A 6913-nucleotide genomic window follows, 5' to 3' on the forward strand; every position below is an offset into this window, starting at 1 on the left:
AAAGGGTTCTGGTGATGGTGTATAATACTCAGAATTACTGGGGTTTTTCGACTTTGTCCATCGTCTCCTATTCTAGAAACTAGAATATATTTATTTCTTGTATTTTGAGTAATGAATCTCAGGTTGGTTTCAGGATAGAGGGCTACTATTTTGCTGTTAAACAAGCTCTTCAGCAGCTTGTTACAGAGGATATTTTAGTAATTTACTACCTCAGATATGGACATTACCTTTTTGAGGCTGGCCATGCCGGTTTTGAACAAAGGAAAAATTGTACTGTAGAGAAAGTTGTATCAGATTATTAAATGATGTTGGTCTAAGGCATGCATCATTTTAACAAGTCTTTGCTCTCAGGTATTGCGGATGTGATAAACAAAATATCATTATGTAGAGCTGAATCATGTATTGTGATTCTTTTATGTAGGTGGACGAAAGTCAAGGGCAGATATGTTCAAATCACATCAAATTTGGAATGAAGTTGTGTACTGTAGATGTACAGAGTGTTCACGGCTCTGCACTTCACCGCAACTGTCATGCTGACGGCTGCAAAGCGTACTCAAATTTTGCTGATGACTCAGCTTGCCGATAACATTTTGAATGAAGGGAAGTTCTTACCTTTGTTCACAGATCACAGGAGGTGTTGAAAACGCTGTCCCTCTACATGTAGACAGAAGACTGGCAGAAGAGGTTCTGATTTACCCTCTGGAGATGCTGTGCAGGAACATAATTAACTGTTTCGTTAAAAGTCACAGTTTCAGCAGTCCTTGCACTTATAGCACACAAGACACCGACTCTAACTGTGTGGAGCGAGGCCTCATGGGTTAGATGTGGATTCTGTTAACTCCAGTAGCGATTATTTTGCATATTTATGTATCCCTGCAAGTGNGTTCAGTGTGTGTGATAGCTGAGTCTTGCCATAGATTCTGTCTTCTTCTGTTAACTCTGAAAAGAACTGGCCAAGAATATCTCTCATAATTAACTGTTTCGTTAAAAGTCACAGTTTCAGCAGTCCTTGCACTTATAGCACACAAGACACCGACTCTAACTGTGTGGAGCGAGGCCTCATGGGTTAGATGTGGATTCTGTTAACTCCAGTAGCGATTATTTTGCATATTTATGTATCCCTGCAAGTGAAACCTTGCTTCATTAGAGAGACATGTAAACTGTGGATCAGTCTCGCCTTCAATGACAGACTGTTGAAACCAACTGTAAAATGAACCCTGCTAGCTGAATCATGTGGCTGCAAGTTGTGGATTGCTGTTGTTTTATAAGGCATAAGCTTCATGCACTAGACTTTGATACTTCTGTCTCTTGAGCTGGACGTATCAGCGTATGTTCAAGTTTGGCCCCTGTGTCCTAACTTCTCCTCAGTAAGCACTTGACGTTTATGTTTTGTTTTCATGTCTATTAAGAGTCCTGTTGCTCTAAGTTTGTTCTCCAAATTATGAATTGTTTGTCTGCTGGGAATTCTTTCATCACAAAATTATCGCCGACACTTTCCAGCAGATATGTATTTCACGTAGGTGTCATGTAGAAATACGCATGCCACACTGCTGGCTGACTGACTGTTAACTGGGAGCAAATGGCTCATGGCACAGATGACTACTGTCAACTGCTCACAAATCACAAACACACTCCCATAAATGAACTGCACTGCCTGCCATGTAACATAATACTGTGTAGAGATCTGCAAGTTAATTATATTCTTTCATTCCAAACGTTTTCTGCCATCAAGCATGCTGAGTTACATCTATTTCCGGTCTTCAGAGAGATTAAAAAAAAAAAAACAGGAATATTCAGACCCAGTATGAGTGTACTCAGTGTCAGTGTGAAGGAAGAAATAGCAGGCAGTACGTATGTTTGGTGTTGAGCTACCAGAAATACCAGATGCACATGAGTATAGCTTTGGTTGGCAGCGTTACATTTGTATCAGAAGCAGAATGTATACCACCCATAAAGGCAAAAGTCTGAGGGATTTACCCAAATTGTTTTAGAGCAAATTACATGAATGTAGTTACGATAGCATTAAGAGTGCACAGTGTGCTTGATTTGAATTTCCTCATCTAACATGTCAGTTTCAAAACACGGTGCATTAAGAAATGCAGTCTGCAACAGTGCACAAAATTTGTTGTAAATTAAGAAGATGAAATCAGATAAGGAATAATCGGAAGTATTACTCACACACACTTTCCATTCACTAGAGTTTGAGTATCTGATGCAATAATTGGAAACCCACTTAGTATGTATGGATAATGAGATAACAGTAGAAACTGGGCTTTGTGGACACTATCCATCGTGTGTTTTTTTATTTAAAACAATATTTTGAACACTGGAATCTGCCTCAATCCTCAGATAGGCCTAAATCTAGCCCCTATGTCTGGGTACTAGGGCGAACTGTTTTTTAAATAAAATAATTATCTCAGCATGGAGGCACCATACAGTCTCTGATCCATTGCTGTAAAAGAAAACCAGGACAATGGATAATGTCCAAAATATTAATAACGGTGTTAATACACCGTAGTCACAAACTTTATAATTCTATTTTTGCTCTCAGGCAGAACCTTCTTGCAGGAGTGGCCAGAAGATGCTGATGATGATGATATTTTGATTTTAGATGATAAAGACTTCGTGAAANACCATTGCTGTAACAGAAAACCAGGACAATGGATAATGTCTAAAATATTAATAACCATGTTAATAAACCATAGTCACAAACTTTGTAATTCTATTTTTGCTCTCAGATTCAGGTTATTTTATTGCAAATTGCCATTTCTTATCATATCTATCTATTATTTCAGGCAGAACCTCCTTGCAGGAGTGCCCAGAAGATGCTGACGATGATATTTTGATTTTAGATGATGAAGACCTTGTGAAAGAAATGGACAATCTCTTTAGTGATTTAAACTTGTAGTTTTCTAATTATATGTATAAGGAATGTATTCTGATTATTTTGTAATTTTCTAATTGTATAAGGAATGTATTTTTATTATTTTAAATTAATAAATCTATAGTTTTGTAAACAGAAACCAAGCGTTCATTATTTTTTTTTTAGAACACTCAGATGTGTCAGTTGCATGACTTAAGAAAAATGTTGTCCATATGCTTAATCAGTTAAGCACTATGCCACAGTGGAGGTCTAGTTCCACCATTCTTGACCATGGCACTAGATGGAGGTGAGTGGTCACCTTCACTCCCTTCCTGATTTATCCCCAGTACAGACTGGATAGGAGGCAGAGATGGGGGCTTTGAAAACTGTTGCTTATCAGAATGAGAATTGCTACATACACAGAACCACTGTGTTACATTGGGAGCATTGCAAACTAGACTTTTGAAAGCTGCTGCTCATTTGTCTGCTTCAGTAATTAAATGATTATTTGAAATACATTCATGTTGTAAGATATAGGTATAATGGTCACATGTATGAATTCTGTGTTGTTCAGTAGCTAGGAAGCAGACCTAGGTTTGTTGTTGGCACACAATGGTTTTGTTTTGGCTAAACTGACCAAGAAACAATTACGGATTTTTTCCTGGGGTTTGTTTTCTTTGGATAGGTTTAATTGGCCCTGTTTTTAATCACTTAACACTGCATCATGAAGACATGTTGGATAGAGGTGAGTTGTCAGCTTCAGGCCCTGGCCACTTCACCACAAGGTAAAGAGCTCCAGTACCCACTGGATAGGATGCTGGGTGATCCCTGCAGCTGGCCTGGACACTGCAGAAGAGAAACATTCCTTGCCCCAGTCAGGAACCAACTCAGCTCTCTGAATGTTTGTCATTTACATGATATGACACAAGAGACAATGTAGTGTAGAGACAGNATACATGATATGACACAAGAGACAATGTAGTGTAGACAGGATGCAGCTTGTAATTTTAACCCTTGGACAAACAGATATATCCTATTTGGTCTTTTTTTTCCTTGGGGGGGGGGGCAGGCAAGAAGAGTAAGTCACTAATTTGCCCCCCAGAGTTTGCCTGCAAAAGAGGTTTACTATCTCAAATTTCATTCTTCAGAGAAGATGAAAAACTGGAATATTCAGAGAACCCAGTATGAATGATTCAGTGTCAATGTGCAGGAAGTACATATGTTTTGTGTTGATCTACCAGACATGCCAGATACACACGAGTATGGCTTCAGTTGGCAGTGTTGCATTCATATATGAAGCTGAAGGTATAATGTGTAAAAGACAAAACTTTGACAGTACCTGACTCTAAAGTTACGATGGCATCTGGAAATGTACAAGTGTGCTTGCTTTGAATTCCCTTGGGCAACAGACACCACTCACGTTTGTTCCTTATGTTTCCAACACGTTGGTTTCAAAACACAACGCATTAACAAATGCAATATCCAACAGTGTACAAAATTCCTTATAAGTCAAGAAAATAACATCAGATAAGGAATTCTTGAAAGTATGACTAACACTTTTCCTTTCCCTACAATTTCATTATCCGATGCAATAAGCGGAAAACACACACACACACACACTTGTTTTCATGACAGCAAATTTGTTAACTTATTGCAGCAACTCGTCCAGTTATTGCATTATTTCTTCCATTTGACCCTGGTTGTGTGATTTTCAACATTGCTGATCTTTCCAGCTGCACTTTGGCTCTGGGGTCCATTCAATCTCTAACAGAAATGAGTACCAAGGATCTTCCTGCGGATAGAGGGCTGCTGGCGCACAAGGCCGACAACTTGACCACCATCTGTGACCTGACTGTCTAGAAGATATGGGAGCCTCAATGTCTGATAAACCTATGGAACTCCATGGGCTATTACAGGAATAATTTTACCTTTTTTTTTTCTATTGCAATAAGAGAGTTACCATGTATTTTTTCAGGAAACACCACACGATAGAGTGATCTCTAAGGAGTGTTCTCCATGAAGTAACATTGCCATGTGATAGTTAGCAGAATAGGGGCTCGGACTGGAAACTGAACTTAACAGATGCTTATAATTCATTAACTACAAATAATTTTAACACTGTTACCAAGCTCCATACTTTAAAAAGCACTACTGCAAACATTCAGTCTTCTATGTTTTCACTAATCATTTCTTTGTATCAGTATCTAACAATGCCACTCTACACTTTAACTACCAATTCCAACCTCCAGCTTCTGTCCGTCAACTCCAGAGTCATGACTGTCGACTTGGCTGGTGTCCTCATTAAATAACTTCCACACAAACAGCATAGGACACATGGCTTCAAAGAAGTCCTCCACTGTTGATCAACATGTTAAATGGGCTGTTGCATAGTAATGGTCCGGATATTTTTGATGGAGGAGCATGTTTTGTTGCCATGGGTACATGTTTACTGGAAATTACCTGGCAATGGACAACATTTCTGGGCCTTCTACTCCAGCTTTCAGCTGTCATGTCACAATATTATGAAGCTGACTATTGGAAAATTTGCAACTTTTACTTCTGTGGACAGTTGATAGAGAAAATCTACATATATAAATCATGCATAGTGAAGGCTTTATAGAGACTGAAACCTGGAACATTTTTCCAGAAGTCACTAATATGAGGGTCAAAGTGTGCCACAGAATTTCTTGCATAACTATCAAATGTGCTTCTATATCTAAAAGCCACTTTCAGGTAAGTAAAGTGGGTTCACTAGAATAATTCTTTCAGCGTGGACGCAAGTTGGAATTAAATCGTGAAATACCATATGTGGTGGCAGAGGGAATTAAGATATACATAATGGTATATAAAATACGTACCATGTTGTGTTCTTCATCTTAAACCTGTGTGAATGTTGTTTGTGTTTATATGAGTGTTATGTGAAGTGAAGGAGAGGTGTTGCTTATAGGACCCAAGGTTCCACTGATCTAAAAGTTAAAGATATTTGTGAAATTAAATTCAATCTGACTTACATTGGAAAAAACAAAAAAAAATTATTGCATGACAAGCTATGGCGATTTGCCCTGCTGAATCCCTGGGAAAGTTGAAGAATATCATTCCAGTTTCCTCGCTGGAAGATCTGCATCCTGGAGCAAAACACTTCTTTTTCCTTCCCATTTATAATGCAAGAAACAATACAAAAATTAGAACAGAATCACAGTACACTCTCACTTTCTTGAAATTTGACATTCCTTCTTTAGGCTACACCAACAGATGCTTAAAATACAGAAATACGATTTGGATGAAGTATTGTAGTAACACTGACTTCATGTTTGTTTCCAATTTCACTGGGTGTAGTAAGCATTATCCATATACATAAGTAACACACAAATTTAAATTCAAGCGTAAATGTCGACTCTCGTTTCACAACATCAAATCAAAGTCCCTACTTACTAATTAATCTAATTAATTGAACGACATACCTCGATGGCGTACACACATATTGACAGACTATGCAGTCTTACTCAGCCCGTGAAGATACTGAATAAGACCCGCAGACCAACAGGAGGCCTAAATTCCAGGGGTCATAAATATAGAGAGAGGTTGGTCTGTATCCTTGAAAAACAGTCAATTTTTTTAATTAAGTGCAGCATGTATTTTGTAAATAATTCATTACTCCCTATTTTCATTCTTCTCTGTGGATAAATTGCCTAAACTGAATCTAACACACAAGATCACAATTATATTATGCTCGGAATCTATCATGAATTTTCTTTCAAAAGTAACTACTAAATTACTTTTTTGCTTTCCTCTGCTCTTTGTAACTGATCGTCCCTTTCTTTGTCATGTATATATATCATCATCATCATCATCATCATCAGTAATCTGTCAAGACGACAGGTCCACAGTCTCTTCCAAAACAATTCCTCCACTTAATGCGATCTAGAGCTTTCTCCTTCAAATGAGAGTATCCTCTTCTGTCCCCATGGTCATCCAGCACCTTCTTACGTCTTCTTGTCACTTCTATCCGCCCCTCTATCTTTCCTTCGATAACTTCTTTTAGAAGGCAGT

General features: G+C 38.2%; 1 long non-coding RNA gene across 1 annotated transcript; it reads left to right on the forward strand.

Moving 5' to 3' along the window:
- The first annotated feature begins 973 nt into the window (after positions 1 to 973).
- Positions 974 to 3522, forward strand: LOC117283141. Its single transcript, XR_004514167.1, has 2 exons — positions 974 to 1367; positions 2796 to 3522. It is a non-coding gene; the product is annotated as an uncharacterized LOC117283141 (long non-coding RNA).
- The last annotated feature ends 3391 nt before the right edge of the window (positions 3523 to 6913 follow it).

Source organism: Cryptotermes secundus, unplaced genomic scaffold (assembly GCF_002891405.2).
Source record: "Cryptotermes secundus unplaced genomic scaffold, Csec_1.0 scaffold4442, whole genome shotgun sequence".
NCBI classification, from domain to species: Eukaryota; Metazoa; Arthropoda; class Insecta; order Blattodea; family Kalotermitidae; genus Cryptotermes; species Cryptotermes secundus.